We start from the raw sequence: 25578 nt of genomic DNA on the forward strand, positions 1-25578 counted from the left end.
CAGTGGTGCGATCTCGGCTCTCTGCAACCGCCACCTCCCGGATTCAAGCGATTCTTCTGCCTTGGCCTTCCAAGTAGCTGGGACTACAGGCACCTTGCCAACATGCCTAGCTAATTTTTGCATTTTTTAGTAGATATGGGGTTTCGCCATGTTGGCCAGGATGGTCTCGATCTCTTGACCTCATGATCTGCCCACCTCAGCCTCCCAAAGGGCCGGATTACAGGCATGAGCCACCTCACCTGGCCTACAACACATTTTACGTATGTCTCATTTGACCCCTCCAAATACAGATAAGGCCTGTGTATGTTCTCCCTATATGGCTAATGAAGAAACAAAAAGATCTTAAATGACTAGTAAGACAGCTACTAAACAGAACTAAGGTTTTTAAGTACTCAGAATGACATGGAAATGATAGATATGCTGAATTTAGTTCTTTAAAGTTTTTAAAACTCCAGAATACATCTTATATTTTACCTGTAAAGTAGACCTGTCTTTTAAAATGATTTTTAAATGATTTATTCCATTTAAACTTCATTCTACACGACTCAAAGACAACATTTACCTCTTCATTTTTTTTTTTTTTCTAAATAAAGGAGAGTCTGACTATGTTACCCATGCTAGCCTCAAATTGCTGACCTGGGCTCAATATATTTTTCCACCACAGCCTCCTGAGTTGCTGGGACTACAGGCATCTGTCACCTTGCCTGGCCCTATCTCATGTCTATACATTTATTTCAATGGGTAAGAATAAAAGTAGAGGTAGTGAAATAGCCCAGGTTTGTCATTCAAATAAACAAGTTGATAAATTCTAAAGAATTTCTCTTGGTTACTGTGAATTGAAGCTGAGGGTGCATAGGACAGGAGAAGGTGGCAAGAGGCAGGTAAGGGACCAGGCATTAAGCATAGGGTGATAAGGAGTGTTACAGCAGAATAGCTCTTAAAAAAAGTTTGAGCACAGAATTTCTCATTTTGTGTTGATTACCATGACCATTACATTTTTATTTCAATTTGTCTTTTTAATTGTATTTGTGTGGAATTCGATAAAACAATAAGCGAAATCTCAATTTCAGCATTTGCCTATTAACTTTTCATAGAAACACAGCTGAACACCAAATGATAAAAGTATAGACACATTGAAAGGTTGCTTTTAAAATCTTTATTTGAGACAATTTTATATTGGTATTCCTGGAAACTGAGAAATTTCTACTTAGATGTGAAACATCTTGGTTTTTTATAATGAGGAATTGAATTATTTCGGTTGTTTAGGAAAAAAATAGACACAAATTATGCTCTACTTTTGTCTTCTCTCCTGAAACATTTCAGAAGAACATGATTTATTTAAGGCATTTCAAACAGCTGTTTCTAAGAACTCAGAAGTGTTTTTTACTACCTTACCTTCATTTAGTAGCATAGGTAATGTAACTCAAGGTAGTAAACGTAACACAAAATAAGGTACTGTGATCTTATTATCCAGTTTCACTATTACTCACCAATTTTTCATACAGCCTTTTATGTTCTGACTTTAGAAGCATTACTAATTTGGGGGGTAAAGGTGCTCCCCAGTGACCCATTTCTTTCCCCTACCCTGGGGGTGAGCGAAGGAAAGAATGGACAATATGAAGTGAAAAAGCCTCTGAGCAACAGACTTGTCCTCTTTTTGGTAGCTATTTTAAGCACTCCTTTCCATTGTGTTTAATGGAAAACATACAAAAAATACAGAAAAGTAATTTGTTATACTCAGAATACTCAAAGCTAACATTCATTATGATTCTGGTATTAATTATTTCTTAATCTTTATGCATGTGAATATAACATTTCTTCAAAAACAAGATTACTGTAGATGTGCTGCTTCCTAACTTTACCTAACATGGTGAAGTAACGACATAAGTTCCTGAAACAGTGCAGGACACCTAGAGAGCACTCCAGGATATCTTTCCATGCCTGTGCACCTGCACCCTGTTCTACCTCATGCCTTCTAATAGAATCTTGGTATACCATGGACTGGTTGGAACATTACTTATTTACCTGTCATTTATGATTGGACATCTTTTATAGTAACATCATACACAGTTTCATTTTTTTTGATCCTGGGGACACAAATAAAAAATGTACTTTGATACTTGTTGCATTGTACTTCCCTATAAAATTCAGATGTACGTTTTTGTCTCAGAACATGAATCAATGGGATGAGTCATTTTGTAGTTAAGGTAGTTTAGTATTAAATGTTCCTTTGCCAAACTGAAGTTAACCATTAACTTTTCACTGGACATTAGAAATTCTCATTAAAGTTTTTGTGATTCTTGGTAGCTTTTTGTGGTTCTTGGACGTTCTGAATAGCTGCCCCTTTAAGAGTTCTGATGCTGTCTTAGATGACCAATCAAGAGACAGCACTAGAAGAAATCTTAGACGATGTGGGAAAACTGGGAGAAGCTTAACTAGTTTTAGGTATGCTGAAACATATCTAATGAGCATATGTGTTCCAGATGCAGGGCAAATGGTACTACACAAGACAGACTCCCCATCCTAACTCTGAACCTTACATTCTAGAGGGAGCTAGGAATCAATAGCACATGAATAATCAAGAATGTGAGGTGGTGAAATGTTTAGAAGAAAGTAAAACAGAGCAATAGATTGAGGAGGAGGGCAGTTTTACACTAGGGAAGGAGGCGGATGTTGGCTGCTTTCCTTAGGTGACATGTGATCAGTTCTAAAAGTGAGGGGAAACTTGTGAGGATGTGGGGAGCTTCCACACAGAGAAATAACTGCTTTTGAGATCCTTACATGGAAGCAAACTTGGTTTGACCAAAGGACAGAAAAACACAAGGGTGGCTGCAGCAGATTGAAAGACAGGCCAGGTGGTTAAGACCTTACAGAAAGACACAAGGATGGCTGCAGCTGAGTGAAAGGCAGGCCAGATGGGTTAAGACCTTGTATGCAATGTTAGCCCTGACAAAGATTACAGACTTTGTGATGAGAATCCATTGGAGGAATATAGCCCGGGGAATACTGCTAGTTCTTTAAGAAAAAGATCAGATTAGCTGCTTTGTGAGAATATGCTGGGATGCAGGTGAAGGTGGAAGCAGGGAGACCAGCTAGGAGGCTGATGGAGTGGTTCAGATGAGAGTCAACAGTGAACAGAAAAATAAGAAGCACCTAAAATAGGCTGACTTGAAGAAATTAAGTGAATCCAGAAGTAGGTAACAAAGTGATCAATAGGCAAGTCACAAAAAAATGCAGATGATCTTTAAACACATATTAACACATAAGAAAAAGGCAAATGAAAACTATGCTGCAGTTTCTCTCTTATTGGGAGAAATTTCAAAAACTTTCCAATACATTCTTTGGTGTGGCTGTGAAGGAAGTTGTGTCTATATGTTGCTGGTGGAAATGCAAAGTGGTTTGGCTCCATGAAGAAAAACTTGACATAATCTTACACCATTGTAAATGCATTTATTTATTTATTTTATTATACTTTAAGTTCTAGGGTACATGTGCACATGTGCGGGTTTGATACATAGGTATACATGTGCCATGTTGGTTTGCTGCACCCATCAACTCATCATTTACTTAGATATTTCTCCTAATGCTATCCATCCCCCAGTCCCCCACCCCCCAACAGGCCCCAGTGTGTGATGTTCCCCATCCTGTGTCCAAGTGTTCTCACTGGTCACTTCCCACCTATGAGTGAGTCATGTGGTGTTTGGTTTTCTCACTTTGTGATAGGTTGCTGAGAATAATGGTTTCCAGCTTCATCCATGTACATACAAAGAATATGAACTCATCCTTTTTTATGGCTGCATTAGTATTCCATGGTTATATGTGCCACATTTTCTTAATCCAGTCTATCATTGATGGACATTTGGGTTGGTTCCAAATCTTTGCTATTGTGAATAGTGCTGCAATAAACATACATGTGCCTATGTCTTTATAGTAGAATGATTTATAATCCTTTGGGTATATATCCAGTAATGGGATTGCTGGGTCAAATGGTATTACTAGTTCTAGATCCTTGAGGAATGGCCACCAGTGGAGGCTGCAGAACAACAAAGATTGTCTGCCACAATGGTTGAACTAATTTACACTCCCACCAGCAGTGTAAAAACGTTCCTATTTCTCCACATCCTCTCCAGCATCTGTTGTTTCCTGACTTTTTAATGATTATCATTCTAACTGGTGTGAGATGGTATCTCATTGTGGTTTGGATTTGCATTTATCTGATGGCCAGTGATGATGAGCATTTTTTCATGTGTCTGTTGGCTGCATAAATGTCTTCTTTTGAGAAATGTCTGTTCATATCCTTTGCCCACTTTTTGATGGGGTTGTTTTTTTCTTGTAAATTTGTTTGAGTTCTTTGTAGATTCTGGATATTAGCCTTTTGACAGATGGGTAGATTGCAAAAATTTTCTTCCATTCTGTAGGTTGCCTGTTCACTCTGTTGGTAGTTTCTTTCGCTGTGCAGAAGCTCTTTAGTATAGTTAGATCCCATTTGTCAATTTTGGCTTCTGTTGTCATTACTTTTGGTGATTTAGTTATGAAGTCCTTGCCCATGCCTGTGTCCTGAATGGTATCGCCTAGGTTTTCTTCTAGGGTTTTTATGGTTTTAGGTCTAACATTTTAGTTTTTAATCCATCTTGAATTAACTTTTGTGTAAGGTGTAAGGAAGGCATCCAGTTTCAGCTTTCCACATATGTCTAGCCAGTTTTTCCAGCACCATTTATTAAATAGGGAATCCTTTCCCCATTTCTTGTTTCTGTCAGGTTTGTCAAAGATCAGATGGTTGTAGATGTGTGGTGTTATTTCTGAGGCGTCTGTTCTGTTCCATTGATCTATATATCTGTTTTGGTACCAAAACCATGCTGTTTTGGTTACCGTAACCTTGTAGTATAGTTTGAAGTCAGGTAGCATGATGCCTCCAGCTTTGTTCTTTTTGCTTAGGATTGTCTTGGCAATGTGGGCTCCTTTTTGGTTCCATATGAACTTTAAAGTAGTTTTTTCCAATTCTGTGAAGAAATTCATTGGTAGTTTGATGAGAATAGCATTGAGTCTATAAATTACTTTGGGCAGTATGGACATTTTCACTATGTCGATTCTTCCTATCCAAGAGCATGGAAGTTCTTCTGTTGCAGGAAGTCAGGGACCTCGAATGGAGGGACTGGCTGGAGCCACGGCAGAGGAACATAAATTGTGAAGATTTTATCTTAATATGGACATTTATCAGTTCCCAAATAATACTTTTATAATTTCTTATGCCTGTCTTTAATCTCTTAATCCTGTTATCTTCGTAAGCTGAAGATGTACATCACCTCAGGACCACTGTGTTAATTGGGTTAACTGTAAAAATTGATTGTAAATCATGTGTGTTTGCTGTAGTACCAGCTACTCAGGAGGCTGAGGCAGGAGAATGGTGTGAACCTGGGAGGCAGAGCTTGCAGTGAGCCGAGATCGCACCACTGCACTCCAGCCTGGGCAATAGAGCGATACTCCATCTCAAAAAAAAAAAAAAAAAAAAAAAAAAATGTGTGTTTGAACAATATGAAATCAGTGCACCTTGAAAAAGAACAGAATAACAGCAATTTTTGTGGAACAAGGGAAGACAACCATAATGTCTGACTGCCTGCAGGGTCGGGCAAAAAGAGCCATATTTTTCTTCTTGCAGAGAGCCCATAAACTCACGTGCAAGTAGGAAAGATATTGCTAAATTCTTTTCCTAGCAAGGAATATTAATATTAATACCCTGGGAAAGGAATGTGTTCCTGGGGGGAGGTCTATAAATGGCCACTCTGGGAATGTCTGTCTTGTGCATTTGAGATAAGGACTGAGATACATCCTGGTCTCCTGCAGAACCCTCAGGCTTACTAGGGTTGGGGAAACCCTCAGGCTTACTAGGATTGGGAAAACTCTGCCCTGGTAAATTTGTGATCAGACCAGTTCTCTGCTCTTGAACCCTGTTCTCTGGTGTTTAAGATGTTTATCAAGATAATGTGTGCAGTGCTGAACATAGACCCTTATCAGTGGTTCTGCTTTTGCCCTTTGTCCTGTTTTCTCAGATGCATGTGATCTTTCTCAGATCCTTATCAGTGGTTCTGCTTTTTGCCCCTTGAAGCTTGTGATCTTTGTACCTACTCCCTGTTCTTACACCCCTCCTCTTTTGAAATTCTTAATAAAAGCTTGCTGGTCTGAGACTCAGGTGGGCATCATGGTCCTACTGATATATGATGTCACCCCTGGCAGCCAGCTGTAAAATTCCTCTCTTTCTACTGTCTCTCTTTATTTCTCAGCTGGCCGAATCTCATGGAAAATAGAAAGGACCTATGTTAAAATATTGGGGGTACCTTCCCCCAATATTCTTCCATTTGTTTGTGTCCTCTTTTATTTCATTGAGCAGTGGATTGTAGTTCTCCTTGAAGAGGTTCTTCACATCCCTTATAAGTTGGATTCCTAGGTATTCTATTCTCTTTGTAGCAATTGTGAATGGGAATTCAATAATGATTTGGCTCTCTGTTTGTCTGTTCTTGGTGTATAGGAATGTTTGAGATTTTTGAACATTGATTTTGTATCCTGAGACTTTGCTGAAGTTGCTTATCAGCTTAAGGAGATTTGGGGCTGAGATGATGAGGTTTTCTAAATATATAAGCATGTCATCTTCAAACAGGGACAATTTGACTTCCTCCTTTCCTAATCGAATACCCTTTATTTCTTTCTCTTGCCTGATTGCCCTGGCCAGAATTTCCAACACTGTTGAATAGGAGTGGTGAGAGAGGGCATCCTTGTCTTGTGCCAGTTTTCAAAGGGAATGCTTCCAGTTTTTGCCCATTCAGTATGATATTGGCTGTGGGTTTGTCATAAATAACTTTTATTATTTTGAGATACATTCCATCAATACCTAGTTTACTGAGAGTTTTTAGCACGAAGGGCTGTTGAATTTTGTCAAAGGTCTTTTCTGCATCTATTGAGATAATCATGTGGTTTTTGTCATTGGTTCTGCTTATGTGATGGATTATATTTATTGATTTGCATATGTTGAACCAGCCTTACATCCCAGGGACGAAGCCAACTTGATTGTGGTGGATAAGCTTTTTGATGTGCTGCTGGATTTGGTTTGCCAGTATTTTATTGAGGATTTTTGCATCCATGTTCATCAGGGATATTGGTCTGAAATTCTCTTTTACTGGTGTGTCTCTGCCAGGCTTTGGTATCAGGATGATGCTGGCCTCATAAAATGAGTTACAGAGGACTCCCTCCTTTTCTATTGATTGGAGTAGTTTCAGAGGAATGGTACCACCTCCTCTTTGTACCTCTGGTAGAATTCGGCTGTGAATCCATATGGCCCTGGAGTTTTTTTTTGTTGGTACACAATTAATTATTGCCTCAATTTCAGAGCCTGTTATTGGTCTATTCAGGGGTTCAATTTCTTCCTGGTTTTGTCTTGGGAAGGTGTATGTGTCCAGGAATTTATCCATTTCTTCTAGATTTTCTAGTTTATTTGTGTAGAGGTGTTTATAGTATTCTCTGATGGTAGTTTGTATTTCTGTGGGATCAATGGTGATATCCCCTTTATCATTTTTTATTGCATCTTTGATTCTTCTCTCTTTTCTTCTTTATTAGTCTTGCTAGTGGTCTATCAATTTTGTTGATCTTTTCAAAAACCAACTCCTGGATTCATTGATTTGTTGAAGGGTTTTTTGTCTCTATCTCTTTCAGTTCTCCTTTGATCTTAGTTATTTCTTGCCTTCTGCTAGCTTTTGAATGTGTTTGCTCTTGCTTCTCTAGTTCTTGATGTTAGGGTGTCAATTTTAGATCTTTCCTGCTTTCTCTTGTGGGCATTTAGTGCTATAAATTTCCCTCTATACACTGCTTTAAGTGTGTCCCAGATATTCTGGCACATTGTGTCTTTGTTCTCATTGGTTTCAAAGAACATCTTTATTTCTGCCTTCATTTCGTTATTTACTCAGTAGTCATTCAGGAGCAGTTTGTTCAGTTTCCATGTAGTTGAGCGGTTTTGATTGAGTTTCTCAATCCTGAGTTCTAATTTGATTGCACTGTGGTGTGAGAGACAGTTTGTTGTGATTTCTGTTCTTTTACATTTGCTGAGGAATGCTTTACTTCCAATTATGGGGTCAATTTTACAATAAGTGCCATGTGGTGCTGAGAAAGATGTATGTTCTGTTGATTTGGGGTGGAATGTTCTGTAGATGTCTATTAGGTCTGCTTGGTGTAGAGCTAAGTTCAAGACCTGGATATCCTTGTTAACCTTCTATCTTGTTGATCTGTCTTATATTGACAGTGGTCTGTTAAAGTCTCCCATTATTATTGTGTGGGAGTCTTAAGTCTCTTTGTGGGTCTCTAAGGACTTGCTTTATGAATCTGGGTGCTCCTGTATTGGGTGCATATATAGGATAGTTAGCTCTTCTTGTTGAATTGATCCCTTTAACATTATGTAATGGCCTTGTTTGTCTCTTTTGATCTTTGTTGGTTTAAAGTCTATTTTATCAGAGACTAGGATTGCAACCCCTGCTTTTTTTGCTTTTCATTTGTTTGGTAGATCTTTCTCCATCCCTTTATTTTGAGCCTTTGTGTGTCTCTGCATGTGAGATGGGTCTCCTGAATACAGCACACTGATGGGTCTTGACTCTATCCAATTTTGACAGTCTGTGTCTTTTAATTGGGGCATTTAGCCTATTTACATTTAAGGTTAATATTGTTACATGTGAATTTGTTCCTGTCATTATGATGTTAGCTGGTTTATTTTGCTCATTAGTTGACGCAGTTTCTTCAATGGTCTTTATAATTTGGCATGTTTTTTCCATAGGCGGTACCAGATGATTCTTTCCATGTTTAGTGCTTCCTTCAGGAGCTCTTGTAAGGCAGGCCCAGTGGTGACAAAATCTCTCAGCATCTGCTTATCTGTAAAGGATGTTATTTCTCCTTCACTTATGAAACTTAGTTTGACTGGATATGAAATTCTGGATTGAAAATTCTTTTCAAGAATGTTGAATATTGGCCCTCACTCTCTTCTGACTTGTAGAGTTTCTGCTGAGAGATCCACTGTTAGTCTGATGGGTTCCCTTTGTGGGTAACCTGATCTTTCTCTCTGGCTGCCCTTTACATTTTTTCCTTCATTTCAACTTTGGTGAATCTGATAATTATGTATCTTGGGGTTGCTCTTCTGGAGGAGTATCTTTGTGGTGTTCTCAGTATTTCCTGAATTTGAATGTTGGCCTGCCTTGCCAGGTTGGGGAAGTTCTCCTGGATGATATGCTGAAGAGTGTTTTCCAAGTTAGTTTCATACTCCCCATCCTTTCAGGTACACCTATCAAACATAGATTTGGTCTTTTCACATAGTCCCATATTTCTTGAAGGCTTTGTTCATTTCTTTTACTCTTTTTCTCTAACCTTGTCTTCTCTCTTTATTTCATTAATTTGATCTTCAGTCACTGATACCCTTCCGTCCTCTTGATCGAATTGGCTGTTGAAGCATGTGCATGTGTTATGAAGTGCTCGTGCCATGCTTTTCAGCTCCATCAGGTCATTTAAGGTCTTCTCTACACTGTTTATTCTAGTTAGCCATTCGTCTAACCTTTTTTCAAGCTTTTCATCTTCCTTGCAATGGGTTTGAACATGCTTCTTTAGCTCAGAGAAGTTTGTTATTACCAACCTTCTGAAGTCTACTTCTGTCAACTCATCAAAGTCATTCTCCATCCAGCTTTCTTCCATTGCTGGCAAAGAGCAGCAATCCTTTGGAAGATAAGAGGCATTCTGGTTTTTAGAATTTTCAGCTTTTCTGTTCTGGTTTCTCCCCATCTTTGTGGTTTTATCTTCCTTTGATGTTTGATGCTGGTGACCTACAGGTAGAGTTTTGGTGTAGATATCCTTTTTGTTTATATTGGTGCTATTCCTTTCTCTGTGTTAGTTTTCCTTGTAATAGACAGTTCCCTCAGCTTCAGGTCTGTTGGAGTTTGCTGGAGGTCCACTCCAGACCCTGTTTGCCTCGGTATCACCAGCAGAGGCTGCAGAACAGCAAATATTGCAGAGCAGCAAATATTGCTGCCTAATCTTTCCTCTGGAAGCTTCATCTCAGAGGAGCACCCAGCTGTATGAGGTGTCGGTCAGCCCCTACTGGGAGGGGTCTCCAAGTTAGGCTACACAGGGGTCATGGACCCACTTGAGGAAGCAGTCTGCCCATTCTCAGAGCACAAATGCCCTACTGGGAGAACCACTGCTGTATTCAGAACTGTCAAATAGGGACATTTAAGCCTGCAGAATCTGTCTGCTGCCTTTTGTTCAGCTATGCCCTGCCACAGAGATGGAGTCTATAGAGGTAGTAGGCCTTGCTGAGCTGCGGTGGGCTCTGCCCAATTCGAGCTTCCTGGTCACTTGTTTACGTACTCAAGCTTCTCAATGGCAGATGCCCCTCCCCTAGCCACACTGCTGCCTTGCCATTCGCCATTCGATCTCAGACTGCTGTGCTAGCAGTGAGCAAGGCTCCATGGGTGTAGGACCCACTACGCCAGGCATGGGAGAGCATCTCCTTGTCTGCCAGTTGCTAAGAACTTGGGAAAAGCACAGTATTAGGGCAAAAGTGTCCCATTTTTCCAGGTACAGTCTGTCATGGCTTCCCTTGGCTAGGAAAGGGAAAGCCCCCGGCCCCTTGAGCTTCCCCGGTGAGGCGATACCCCGCCCTGCTTCGGCTCTCCTTCCGTGGGCTGCACCCACTATCCAACCAGTCCCAATGAGATGAACCAGGTACCTCAGTTGGAAATGCAGAAATCACCCATCTTCTGCATCGATCACACTGGGAGCTGCAGCACGGAGCTGTTCCTATTCTACCATTTTGGAATGGATCCCCGTAAACGCATTTAAATCCAGAAATTCTACTGTGAATAATTTTTCCTGAAGGTGTACCCATGAATATAAAATAACATAAACACAAAATTTTTGTTCTATTATTTTCAATAGCAAAATATTGGAAATAACTCCAATGTCTAAAAAGGGACTGGTAAAATAAACTGGTAAAACCATGCAGAGGAGAACTATGGAGCTGTAAAAAAGAAAGAAATCTCTCTTTACTGCTATGGAGTGATTTCCAGGTTATATTATGTAAAAAAAGGCAGGAGGGACTGGGTGCGGTGGCTCATGCCTGTAATCTCACACTTTGGGAGGCCAAGATGGGTGGATCACGAGGTTAGGATATCAAGACCATCCTGGCTAACACAGTGAAACCCCATCTTTACTAAAAATACAAAAAATTAGCTGGACGTGGTGGCAGGCAACTGTAATGCCAGCTACTTGGTAGGCTGGGGCAGGAGAATGGTGTGAACCCAATAGGCAGAGCATGCAGTGAGCTGAGATTGCGTCACTGTACTCCAGCCTGGGCGACAGAGCGAGACTCCATCTCAAACAAGACAAACAAACAAAAAGCAAGGAGGAGAATGTACAGTAATATACCTAAAAGCAGGCAGGGAAGATATATATTTGCTTACTGTTAAAAAAAAAAAAACCCAACACTGGAAGGGATTCTTGATGATGATGTGTGACAGTTTTTCCCTTAACTTCAGTGGGTAGACAAAGTACATATTTGCTCAAGATGTTATTTTGGCATTGGTTTTCCAGTGAATGCTAACCATTCATTTTTTGCTTTTGAGTTAATTTGTGAAAGCTTTTCTTTTTTTTTTTTTTTTTTTTGAGACGGAGTCTCGCTCTGCCACCCAGGCTGGAGTGCAGTGGCAGGATCTCAGCTCACTGAAAGCTCCACCTCCCAGGTTTACGCAATTCTCCTGCCTCAGCCTCCCGAGTAGCTGGGACTACAGGCGCCCGCCACCTCACCCCACTAGTTTTTTGTATTTTTTTAGTAGAGACGGGGTTTCACCGTGTTAGCCAGGATGGTCTCGATCTCCTGACCACGTGATCCGCCCGTCTCGGCCTCCCAAAGTGCTGGGATTACAGGCTTGAGCCACCGCGCCCGGCTGTGAAAGCTTTTCTTTGTAATACATTGTGCATTTTTTAGTATATAGATTGCTCTTACATTTCATTTGATCCTCATAAAGTTTTGAATTTGTTTGATATAAGAATTATACTTGTTTTACATGTTAGGACAAGGCCTCTGAGAAGTACAAATCAGGTTTTTCAAGGTTTGGATATATAAGACTTGGTAAACCAAGAGTGTAAATTCTACGTAAGACTAGATAGAATGACTCATATGAATTTAATTGAATACACTTTTTATTTTACCTTCTTAACGTTTATTAAGTAATTAGGCTTTAGAGTTAAAACTCTAACATTCAATGGTGAGAAATGAAAAGGAGGTACTTATAAACCAGAAGTGTTCTTTTTCTTTTAAAGACAGATTATTGCTCTCACACAAGCTGGAGTGCAGTGGCATGACCGTAGCTCACTGCAGCCTTAAACTCCTGGGCTCAATCTATTCTCCCACCTCAAAGCATCTGAAGTAGCTACGACTATAAGCGTGTACCACTATGCCTGGCTAATTTTCAAAATATGTTTTATAGAGATGAGGGTCTCACTGTGTTGTCCTGGCTGGTCTCAAACTCCTGGTGTAAAGCAATTCTCCCACATTGACTTCCCAAAGTGTTGGGATTACAGGCATAAGTCACCACACCTGGCCCAGAAATGTTCTTAAATGTATAAGAAGTAGAGTTAAGTGCTCTTAAGACATATATAGGCCAGGTGCAGTGGCTCACGCCTGTAATCCCAGCACTTTGGGAGGCCGAGGCAGGTGGATCACGAGGTCAGGAGATCGAGACCATCCTGGCTAACACCCGTCTCTACTAAAAATACAAAAAATTAGCCAGGCGTAGTGGTGGGTGCCTTTAATCCCAGCTACTGGGGAGGCTGAAGCAGGAGAATGGGGTGAACCTGGGAGGCGGAGCTTGCAGTGAGCCGAGATCGCGCCACTGCACTCCAGCGTGGGTGACAGTGCAAGATTCTGAAAAATAAAAATAAAAAGAAAGAAATACATAAAGGGGGAAGTATACTAACTAATATGAAATGTCATAGCTCAGTCACAGTCACTAAAACAGATCGAGGAGTTAAAAAGATATGGCAAGACTGAGAACTGACATGGAGGAACTGCAGTGGTTAGGAAGCCGGAGGTGGGTTTGTCCAACCTGGGAAAGCAGAATCAAGGCATGAGTGAGCCTGAGACGGGCACAGAGGAGCTCCACGTGTGCCCTCAGGTGATACAGGCAGGCCAGCTCAAGGCTATCAGGTAGATAGCATCTGAAGTGAGAAAAGTCTGACATTAGATAAAATCTCAAACTGCATCATAATTGAGAGTCTTGGAATGTTTTTATGGGCCATAAAACTAATACCCGGTACAGTATAGGGATGATAGAGCAGGTTGGTAAATGCAGTAAGCCTTTACATAAACAGATGCCCAGCAGTTGGCTAGAAAGTGTTGATGTATTTTATTTAATTTGGATACATGAAAGTAATATGTTGAAATTAACCTCTTTCTCTGAATATTCTCCTTCTGTCAGTCAATTCCTTAATTACTGCCCTCTCCCTTTAATATTTTGACAAGAAAAATTATTTCTTGCCAGTTTTCAGTTGCATAATTTTAACACCTTTGGCCTTTAATAATGCATTTTACTTATTCTAAATTGCATACATTGTTTGTTACATTTTTAACATCTTTACAATTGAGATAGATCTTATGATTAATAGAATCTTAGAGAAAAACCAGTATTCAGGGTCAGTGGGTCTACAGATTCCTTCTTCTGAGGGATGTTTACATTTAGACCTGAGCATAACTTTTTTAAGTCATACATTTCCCCATCATTCTATTATGCTGCCAGATTACATTGTAATTTAAATTGATAATACAAAAATGCTGGGTCTTAAAATACAGTGATAGTTATAATCCCTAATCATGAGATCAAAAATATTTTCCTAGTTTCAAACATTTTAGGAGGTTACAAAAATAATGTTTGAAGGCATTCACATATAAGTTGTGTAGTTATTGTGTTTTCATCCTCTGGATGTCTCTAAATCTCTTCATGTGCCTGTTTATGGGGTCTAATATTTTATTTAATGGTTGGCCACCTTTTGTGACAATGAAAAACGAGTAGTGTGATTTCTCAGAGTCTTCTTAGGCTATTGGGAAAAGAGTTAATGGAGAATGCAGAAATAACAGTGTATGTGTATAAGTTTACTGTCTAATGACTCAAGTGTCCGTTCTATAAAATAGCAATATGTGGTATTTGCCATCAGCAGAAATTACAAGTTATATAGAAAATTGTGGTAGGCTATAGACATAAAATGAATATTTTCTGTAAACCCCATACAAATCAACACTAGTAAATTCATAGTGAATTCAGTACATACAGTATGTACAAATGATATGAAACTCATCAAAGTTGAAATAACATTGTTAACTATGGAAAAATGGTCAGTGTATAATCTAATAAACAAATACAAGCTAGAGCCTCAATAGTGTTCCTCCTTCACATCAGTAAGAATTTTTTTTAAGTATCTGAAGCTGAACTAGAAGCTAAAACGGGTGTGATTTGTAATCCCCTAATATGCCCATATCTTCTTTAGAAAGCAACTTAGCGCTGTATATTGATTCATGAAAACAATGTCACCTTTGTTCTAGTCATTCCACTTTTGAAAATCTTTCCTAAGGATCTCTAAGAAAAGTACAAGATACTATACATGAAGGTTTTCCTCATAAGAACAAAACTTTGTAAATGCCTAAATCACCAACAATAGGGCATTGGCTAAGTAAAGTATAGGAATAACACTTGATGAGCCAATATTTTCCAAAGGGGTGGAGGTCATTTGTAAGAAAACAAAACATAAAGGGTGTACTGCTTAGAGCTATTTTTTTACCATGCATAAGGAAAACAAAAAGTAACGGTTGTGAGTTTTAAACAAGGCATTATCTTGGCTCTTGCAAATTTCTGTTCTTGATAAGACATTTCTTAAAGAAGTAAGCAAGAGACTTTTGCCTATTCCTACCTTTAGTGTAACCATCAATACTATCAATAGTGCTGACTAACCAGGTCTCTTACAGTTGCCAGTTGAAGAAAATCCACCTCACAATAGTTAAAAATGTTTATTGAAAAATTAACTTGTATAGCCAGGGAGTTAACAGGAGTCAGTGAGGCACTACTTGACCAAGGAATCAAATGATATCCTCAGAACCTTCTCAGTTATGCTCTTTTCTGTTGATCTCTCCTGAAAATACCCTTCTCTTGATGGCAGTGGAGCCACTGGCAAGTCCTGGTCAGCTACCAGTCCTGTGAGTCAGCTCTTCCTTTCTCCTCTAGTTCTTGGGAAGTCCCAGATGAACTGTGATTGACTGGCCAACCCCTTGGTCAGATGCCTAGCATAAAACCCCAGGAATGGGGGTTGTTACTTGGGTGATCTTATTTTATTTCCTGTATGTTTTCATTTCTTCTTGATTTTCATATTGAAATACACAGTAGCACGTCTTGGGTTTATGTGCGGGGTATATGTGTATGGGCATAAGCCTGCTACTTTTGGAATCTTGTACATAATTTTCCTGGGCTTCTATGGAAAATTCCAAATTAAACATTATGATACAGGTACTGAAACATAATATGAATTCTGCAAATTTTACTTGTTATGTTTCACACTGAAATGATAATATATTTGCTTTTTTGATAGAAAGTAGTCATGGACTCTTTCAGAAGCTTTAGGTTAGGGACAGGGATACAAGTTTCTTTCTGTCATGTTGTGCACAAATGATTTTTATTTTTCCACATAGCTAACATTATATCATCAGATTTTCAAATATGTGGGAAAAAGCTTGAAAATGACTTTTGTGTACATTTTTTACATAAGAATAGTTTTCTCCCAATGAACTTCAAATCATGGAGAAAAAACAGATTTTTTAGTTATGTAATATTCTTGTGAGATGGCAGTATTATTAAAATGGATGATTCAGATTTCTGCTAAATCAGAAACTCCCAAATTATTTTTATACTAGATTCTAACCACTTTAGTTGGAGGGAAGAAAAGGATCCTGGGTAATAAATTTGTGAATTGCTGAGTTGGACAGTATTCACTGATAGACTGATTAGTTTTTACTATATCACTGTGCACTTTGATTCTGTAAAAGCAAGGGATAGAGTGGATTGCAATTTGCCCACTAAACCCCTTTTTAAAAAGTAGAACAGTTATTAATATATGATTTGGAAAATATTGCCTTAACTATTACTCTGTGTGGCTCTTCACCTAGTTTCTTACAAGATTGCTTAAGATAAGTGGGTTGAGATGGACAGTGCTGAGAAGTGTCATAGGTTTGTATTGTTTTCCTTTATTACAACTTGTATTATGTGATGACAAAGTTTGTGTAATAAAAATTCAGAATATTACTTTTAGTCTTGCTTAAATGGATTATCTCACTTTGGTGCAAGGTGGACTGTAAACAGACCTACCTTGACATACGTAGGGCCAACATTTTTTAGAAGCAGGTCTAAGTAAGATCTGTTTCAAAAGTACTCTTGATGAAGTCCCAAATGAATCATGCTGTTGGAAAGAAGTGAGATTTTAGCTTTGGAAATTTAGGGCAAAAGTTAAAAATCATTTTCTGACATGAAAGTGTCCTTGTAGATTAGAGCATTGAACTTTTCATGCAGTCCACTTAGATCTACCTTGATGAATTGCCCCTGAATAAATCACAGCTAAGTAAATGAATTAGCCATGTTATTTTCTGAGGGATATTGGCCAAAAAACGGTTCTCTTTATTTTACCATATTTTATATATTTAACTAGTTTCTGACAGTAATTTTTCCACAGCATCACTTACTGCTTGAGACTATTCCTAAAATGTGCTGCGAATATCAGTAGAGAGGCAAGTGATTATATTTTTATTTGATAAGTAGAAGTGGTAGATGCAGGAGGCAGTGAGGGGCAGGGTCCCTGGAGAATCTGTGACCTGCCTATGCACTGGGAGAATGGGGTGGGGTCACAGGAAGTTTGCATCTTGTGCAGTGGGGAGGAGCCTGGTCTTTTCAGCTTGTGTGTGGTGGCCTGGTATTCAGTCTGTGAGCTGGGAGCCCGCTGGAAGGATCCCCTCTTGCTTTTCTGAGATTATTTTTTTTTCCTTTTTGCCAAATAAATTCTGTTCTACTCATCCTTCAATGTGTCCTTGAGCCTAATCTTTCTTGGTCATGTGACAAGAACCTGGTTTTAGCTGAACTAAGGAGCAGAGTTTTGCAGCAGCAGGAGTAGGGCATGTCATATGACTTCTCTTTTACATTAGATTATTTAGTTTTAGTCTCTTTGAAAGTCCTTGACATAGCTCAGTTTTATTCCATATATATACAGAGAGACTATAATTTGCATTCCCAAGTAGGATTATTATATGTTTGCCTTTATTTCCTTCATATTTATTACTAGAAACTTTTTTCAGGACCATTTAAAGTGATTAAAATGAATATGTAGCTATTTTAAAAATCATTTTTTCTGTTCACATAAATTATCACATTATTTTTCTCTATAGATAGAGCTTTGGAGCCAAACCCTTCTGATGATCCAAGGGCAAGCACAATCTTCCTGCGACAATATCAAACAGATGGTGAGATGACATTGTTTTTCCACCAAGAAGACGACTGAAAACTCTCTGTCATAATGAGTATATTACAGAAAGTATTTAGAAAAACTTACATTGGTTTAAATTTTTCAACTTTTCATATATTCAATTGTCCTGTTTTAATGTGTGATGTACTTTAGTTGTTACTGTGTGAGTGAAAACATGTAAACTCTCTGTTCACACATTTTGCTACCTTTTAGCAATACCATTTGTTGTGATTTAAGAGTAGTCACAGATTTATCTATATTCATAATTTTTTGTCTTTTGCCCTTTTTCCCTTGCTCCAAAGAGTTCATTTTAATGATGAATGATCTAATTTAAGCTTCAGCTTGGTTTTTATTTAAACAAATAAAAAATCATTTGTTCATCAATGGGGATTGAATTTGTGATTTCAGCCTCCTCTTATACAGTGCTTTAACCATATGAGTTTATCACATCCAAGTTTATGCTACTCAAAACTTTTAAGCTATTAAACTTCTCCTGTTAATGTAATATAAATTTAAACATCCAGTACTACTGCTTATTTTTAAAATGTTATGTTAAATTCTAGTTTGATTAAAAAGCCATATACAACCAAGTTTTTTAGTTGATTTCAACAGCAAGAATATAAATGAGGGTTCCATAATAATATTTGAAGTAATGCAGCACAATAAAATATGGGTTTCTAATTGTGCTTTTATGGTTTGTGTAGATTTTGCCTGCCTTAAGTCAGTCATTTCTGGTCAGGACTTGTGTTTGTTCATTTTTGCATTGCTATAAAGACATACCTGAGTCTGGGTAATTTATTTTTTAAAAAAGTTTAATTGGCTCCTAGTTCTGCAGGTTTTACTAGCATAGCTTCAACACCTGCTTCTGCTGAGGGCCTCACCAAGCTTACAATTATAATGGAAGGCAAAGGGACAGCAAGTGGTTTCACATGAGAGAGGGAGCAAGGGAGAGGGGAAGGGGGAAGGTGCCACACTCTTAACTAGCTCTTATGTAAATTACCAGAATGAGAATTTGCTCATTATTGTGAGGATAGCACCAAGCCATTCATAAGGAATCCACTGCCATTACCCAAACACCTCCCAGGAGGCTATGTCTCCAACATTGAGGGTCGCATTCTCATATGAGATCTGGAGGGTGGAAAATATCTAAACTATATCAGAATTGTATTTATCAGTTTCTTCCAGAGCCATGGGCTTCTCACAGAGTGTGTGGAAGCAGTGAAGGCTATTTCATGTCCCTCAAGTCTTCAGTGGTAGGAATGTTTGCCTTCAAGGCCTTCCAGCATCAAAGGAGGAGGCAGTGTAGGAAACAAAGCATGGCCCAAGTCCCTCTTGGAGCTTTTATTATTCTGACCTTTGTTAGAAAAAAAATGACTTCCTTTGCTGCAGATACTATGTCAAATTAAGTTTGCAAACTCATTTTAAAATTTAAATGTAAGATAGTTTACTTTCCAGTTGTGCAAAGACACATTTTTTTTGTTAGTGACATATTAGTAGATGACCAATAAGTGGTTTGAGATGCTTACAGGGATTCTGGTGCATCTACAGATTTGTACCTGGCCAGGAACTAGTTCTTAGAGCCGCTAGCTCTTCGATTCTGGTAATTAAAGTAAGCCATGTGTAAATGCAGAGTGAGAAAATACCAATGAATCATGGCTCATATATGCAACAGTTAAACTTATTTATTAGTTAGATTTCTCATCTGGCTTAATTTGTTATGCCCATTTTTTTCTACATGAGGGTTATTTCATTTGACTGTAGAATATATACATATATAATTATATTATATATATATATATTTCGCCCCCCTCCCTGAGACGGAGTCTTGCTCTGTCACCCACAGCTGGAGTGCAGTGGTGCAATCTTGACTCACTGCAACCTCCGCCTCCTGGTTCAAGCAATTCTCCTGCCTCAGCCTCCCAAGTAGCTGGAATAACAGGCGCGTGCCACCATGCCTAGTTGTGAATGTAATAGAATATCTGTTAGGACAAAAAGTAAAGCCAAGTTTTAAGATATTACTTTATGAGATTTATTATGCCCTATAATTTAAATTATAAATAGTTGGAAATTATTTTTAAATGGAATTTTGTCTCATTTTGCATAGGGATAATCAATCAGATGCTAGCAACTATTTTATTTTGTGATATTTGTATCAGAACTAACTTTTTTTATTCTTAGTTCAAGAAAAGAGAAAGAGCAGCCGCACAAACCATGTAAGTAAATAGTCACAAAGTTAAGAAATTCATAGTTTGAAGTAAAATACGTCTATCTTGATTCCTTAAAAATAAAATGGGGACCCAGTGCTATTAGCATGGAACTCTCTTTGTGGACTTTGTAAATGTCTTCTATCTTTCCAAGTATCAGATTTATGCAGAAAAGTCTTTAGCTTAGTGTGTCCACCTTTTAAAGGATGTGACATGCAAGTTAAATTTCAAGAATCTGGTTGTGGTATAAAGATCTTTATTTAATCTTAAAATAAATCAAACAACAAAATTAGAATAGCTAAGTTAATTTTCCACACTATTTATTGACTTTCTGGTATAGCAGGTAAAAGCACAGCTTTCTGGGTACACCATGATGTTATTTTTTTCCCACTGTTTTTTCCAATTGTAGCACATTTTTTATTAAATCTAATATTTACATGATTCTGCTTATGCCAGTATTATTTACTGCTAAGTCATATGGTGTTTCAGCTGTGCATCTGCATTACATATCCTTCATTCATTTAAATGGTTCTGACATCTGAGCACTTCTGCACTTCTCCCAGATAATCCTTTTCCTCACCTACATTAGTTTACCCAGCCAAATGCTGGATATTAATGTAATATAAATTTAAACATCCAGTACTACTGCTTATTTTTAAAATGTTATGTTAAATCCTAGTTTATTTGATTAAAAAGCCATACACAACCATGTTTTTTAGTTGATTTCAACAGCAAGAATATAAATGAGGGTTCTATAATAATATTATAGTAATCATAGTAATAAGAGTAAGTAGCCCTGGGCTGGTCTCTCTGCTTTCACATCCTGTAATTTTTAGACTTAATTGTCTGACTATATTCATTTGCCTGTTCTCTAATAGTTATTCTTACCCCAAGTGTTGTAACATTTGTCACATGCATATCAAAAATATTGATCAGCTCAAATACATCTGTTTTATATTTCTCTTAGGGCAACTTTCCTTGGCCTTTTGTCATCATAGTTCAACGTAGAGTGACTTTCCTAGATATGCTACATGCTTACTTTTCTAAGGTATCTCTTGAAAGTCTTCTGAGATCTCACATAACTGCCCTCCTCTGAGAGATTCCCTGAGTCCTAGATTCTGTGTTTCCTTCTGCCTTGTTATCCTCTCTAGTTGTACTAGAGCACATTTTCCTGGGAAAAGGCACGTGGGAATATGTTTAGAGACCCAGCCAGTCTTAAAACCCTTCCTCGTTGATACAGAATAAAATTTTAGGTTGAAACTAAATGTTACAGTTCTAAAGGTATTTTGTAATTCTGTTCTCATTATAGTATTGTTTTTTAATCTGTTACTATTGTATGATACATTATTTGTAACTGGGTTTTACATATCTCTAGAAGCTTTTTAGGACCTTCTTTCTCTCTGGGATTCTGAAATTTTAAAATACAGCTTAGTGTGGGGATTTTTCCCTTTACTGGAGCTACTAAGTCTTCAGATTATCTCTTCAAGAGAATTTCTTTTCTTCTCTATTTTCTCTATTAATTTTTTTGATATTCTTGTTATTCAGATGCTGGGCTGCTTAGACTCGTGTATCCACATTGGTTTTTAATCCCCTCACTCCCTCCTACTTTCCAGTTTGTCTTTTCATTCTACTTCTTGGATATTTTTTACTTTATACTTTAATATTTCTCTTGTTACTCTTGTTGAGGATATTTTTTTTAAGTTTTGCTTCTGAATTTTCACTGGTCTCATGAATTATTTTTTCCTGTTGTTTTGATCTCTCTTGTATGGTGGTCCTTGACTTTCACTGGAAGCAGGACTTCTGTTCACTAAGGAGAGTCTGTGAGATTTTGGAAATGAAGCCAGCATTTCATCTGGGGGACTTCAGTGTATTATCTGGGGATCTTTACTCTGGGACCATTCAGTTCCTTCTGAGAAGGATCTCCCAGTTTTCTGCCTGGGATGTAAAAGCATGGCTACTTGCTTTCCAGAAGCAGAGGTGGAGTTCTGCTTCTTGATGTACAGTTTTTTCCATCTCTCAGGTTTTAGCTATGGTATCTCTGAGCCCAGAAATTTCAGCTTTTATATATCCGGAGAACACACATTTAAATTCCTTGTAAGATGGAAGGACAGGTGGACTTGGGGCTCTAACCACAGATTTTTCAACTGACCTCGCTGGCTTTTATTTTATGTTTCACCCTACTTTCAAAGGTGCCATTTCCCTCTAAGTTGAAGTCTGCCTTGGGTTCTGGAAGACAAACTGGCTTGCTTGTTTCTGTTCCAGTCACGTCTTGTAGGCACCAAAGTTGTGCTACCATGCCAGACACCACTCCATTATCTACTTTTTATAATTCATCATTTATTAAAAATCATCACTGTCAATCTTAGAGGGAATAAATTTATGGTCAATCTATTATATTTAACCCAAATTTATGACCTATATTTAAAGTGTAAATTATATAATTTAATTTCAGTATAATTAATATTAATCCAGAGAATTTAACATATATATTAACAATAAACTTATTACACTTTTCTACCAAGGCCTTTTTTAATTTTCTTTTTATTTCTGAGATAAGGTCTCACTCTTTCATTCAGGCTGAAGTGCAGTGGTGCAATCTCACCTCACTGCAACCTCCATGTCCCAGGTTCAAGTGATTCTCCCACCTCAGTCTCCTAAATAACTGGGATTACAGGCACCCACCACCATACCTGGCTAAATTTTAGTAGAGACAGGGTTTCACCGTGTTAGCCAGGCAGTCTCTGACTCCTGACCTCGAGGATCTGCCTGCCTTGGCCTCTCAAAGTGCTGGGATTATAGGTGTGAGCCACTGTGGCAGGCCCTTGTTTAGTATTCCTATCCAAATTTTATACCCTGCCATATTGTTTCATCACTTCACACTATAAATGGAGCTGTTTTCATTAATGTCCAAAGTGTTGGAAATATTAAATTAAAATTTGTTCATTTTTAGTCTGATCAGCATAGCAAGACTGCATGTCTACAAAAACATTAAAAAAACAAATTAGCCAGGTATGGTGGCATGTGCCTGTTGTCTTACCTACTCAGCAGGCTAAGGCAGAGGATTACTTGAGCCCAGGAGTTTGAGGCTGCTATTAGCTCTGATTGTGCCATTGCACTCCAGCCTGGGCAGCAAAGTGAGACCTTGTCTCAAAAAAAAAAAAAGGTTAATTCTTTAAAAACGTACCTAAAATTTGTCCTCCCAAAAAGGAGAGAGACAAAAGTAAACTTCAGAATTTTCAATGGGCTAAAATAAAAGGCAACAGGTACAACGGAAAAAAAGTCAGTATAGGAGTTCAACAGATACTGGACCTTTGATGGTAATGTTTTGGTTTTGGCTTACTAAATTATGAGGTATGATGATTTTCTAGTCTTCGTTATTCAACCTTAAGACTACTAAGTAACACCTTCCATTTTGTGTTAAAGTTTGCAAAATTTTACATTCTTGGTATTTATGCTGACTGAATAAAGATAATTTGTTCCTTTTTAGTTTTGACTACCTGAAATAATACCTATAAATAGTAAACTGTTAATGTTTTTGATATAGTAAGATTTATTTTCCAAATTGGAACTGATTTAATTAATTTGTCAAGCACCTGTTGAACTTTTAAACTTGTCCAAAATTCTGTGCTCAGCATCTCCAGGTAGAGAAGAAAGAACCCCCTTCCTTGGAAAGACCTATTTTCTTATGAGGAGAGTACTCTCTAAGAATTGGTGTCATGTAACAAGTCGTGAATTAGACTGACTAGTTTACAAAAATGGAAATATTTTGTGGTGTGGTTGCTGGCAAAGGAATCTCCGAGGGTAAATGGGGTCATGCTTGCTGGGACAAAGAAAAAGAATCCTAGGCAGAGAGCACCAGGAAAATGTGTGGCAGGAAGATGTGTACGAGCAGGTCAAATGACTTGTAGAATAAAATGAATCAACTTTTGAAAGAGTATTATTTGTTTATCCATTCATGAGAGTGATGTCCTGGCAGTCTTATTGAAACATGAAGTGAAAGTTAAATTCCTAGAGTTGTCTTTGTTATCTGTTTTCAGAGTGTGAGATGATATTAAAGTCATAGTCTTTTTATCTTCCATGTAAGAAAACAGGACTTGAGAATGCTATGACTTTCTCTATTGTTGGTTATGGAGCAGCCCTGGCACACAGAGCTTCTGAATCTAAAACACTTATTTTGTCCCGCTGTCTCCTGGAAGATTACATTTAGGATTAGTAACTTAGTAATGTAGCATTAATCTTCATTCATTGCAATAAAATGCTCTTGTGCCAATATTATTTAATGTATTACAGCTTATTGTAGTAAGTAAATAATAGAAAATCTCAGCTGCTTTATATTGCTTTAAAAACACTGAAATCTTAGACATTTCTCATTATTTATAAAGGGGAATTCACAGTAGACGCTTGCCAGGTCTGATGATAGGTACCATATTAAGGGCAGCCTTTTATAACCCATTTCTCAAACATCCTCTGTTAAATTTAAGAGCCTCCAATGGGTTTCCCATGGAGTGCACATGATTCCACACTCAGTTCACGAAGTATAAGAAGTACCTTAGTACTCTGTCATTTGACATTTTAATCAATGGGAAAAAACACACTTTTATCGGTTTAACTTACTGTGATGTTTTCTTCTATTTCCCTTCCCCTTCAGGTACCTACTAAGCATTTTACTAAAAAGTACAGCTCGTGTTCAACCATATACCTAGATGACAGCAAGTCAGCCAGCCTTATTTTACAACCACGGTAAAATCGTGAGTACAACTATGATGTCAAGGGACACAGCCCCTTTTTCTAAAATCATCCCAGCCATCCTCAGTTATTTCAGTCATTTGATTATCTTTTTCAGCAATCAGTCTAAGAAACTGTTGTCAACTATATATTGATTTCCAATTCTAAATATTAATTTTCAAAAAAATATTAATTTTCAGTTTCTCCTTTAACTTTAGACTTCACATTGGAAGGGAAAATTGGTTAGCAAATAATCAATCCCTGGAAAAGTGTAGTTATTTATTTGATGCTTTTTTGCCTTATGACAATGTTGAAAACAATGAGTAGGATAGGTGTCCTTTATAGGATGTTTTCCCCCCCAAAAAAAGTTTTTTTATGAGTTACAGGCCTAAATCAATCAATATGTACTACTTTTGACATTAATCTTGGAAGAAGGAACAACTTTTTCTCTACTGGCACCGTTGTATATCTGCATTTGACTTCCCTTCATTTTGCATGAACACCTCATAGGGCACAATAGAAGATGCACTTTTAGAACAACCCAAGATGAGCCTTTCAAGTTTATTTTAAAAGCAACAAAACCACCACCAGCTCTTGTTGGGGCTGCCTAGAGAACATCATTATCATCTGCTTGGATTATGAGTGTTTAATTTTTAGAACACAGTTTTAGAACACAGTTTGGAAAGTGCTAATTTAGAATATTAACGTCTTTATCTTTCATTTTACTTCTTTTTCTTCACAAGAGGATGGTTGTCAGTTTTACTTTTCATTCTATAAACATAGCTGCTTATAAACAATTTTGTTTCTAATGCACTACCTTTCCTAGCCAAACCAATTGTCAGTAACTTCTATTCTAATTAAAAGTAGGAAATTTACACTCATAATAATGTCACTTTTCTATCTCACTTCTAACAGTGGTTGTGTTTCATCAAGAACTTGACTCAAACTCTGTCTAAAGTCTTAAGCTTTGTGACCTATTAATTAATCACTAAACGTCTGTATTCAACCAAGTCTCTAAATACTTGGGGAAAAAAAAAAATGTTGTACTTTGGCTAGAGTCCCTGGCTTCTATTCAAAAGAT

At 37.8% G+C, this 25578-nt stretch overlaps 1 long non-coding RNA gene across 1 annotated transcript in view; it reads left to right on the forward strand.

Annotated features, from left to right (window-relative positions):
- Positions 1-17944, forward strand: part of LOC117092250 — a 63473-nt gene extending 45529 nt beyond the window's left edge. The window contains exon 4 of the long non-coding RNA XR_004440695.1: positions 17492-17944. This is a non-coding gene — a long non-coding RNA (uncharacterized LOC117092250). The remainder of the gene's footprint in view (positions 1-17491) is intronic.
- Positions 17945-25578: the final 7634 nt, after the last annotated feature.

This window comes from Trachypithecus francoisi, unplaced genomic scaffold (genome assembly GCF_009764315.1).
Source record: "Trachypithecus francoisi isolate TF-2019V2 unplaced genomic scaffold, Tfra_2.0 Lachesis_group12, whole genome shotgun sequence".
Lineage (NCBI taxonomy): Eukaryota > Metazoa > Chordata > Mammalia > Primates > Cercopithecidae > Trachypithecus > Trachypithecus francoisi.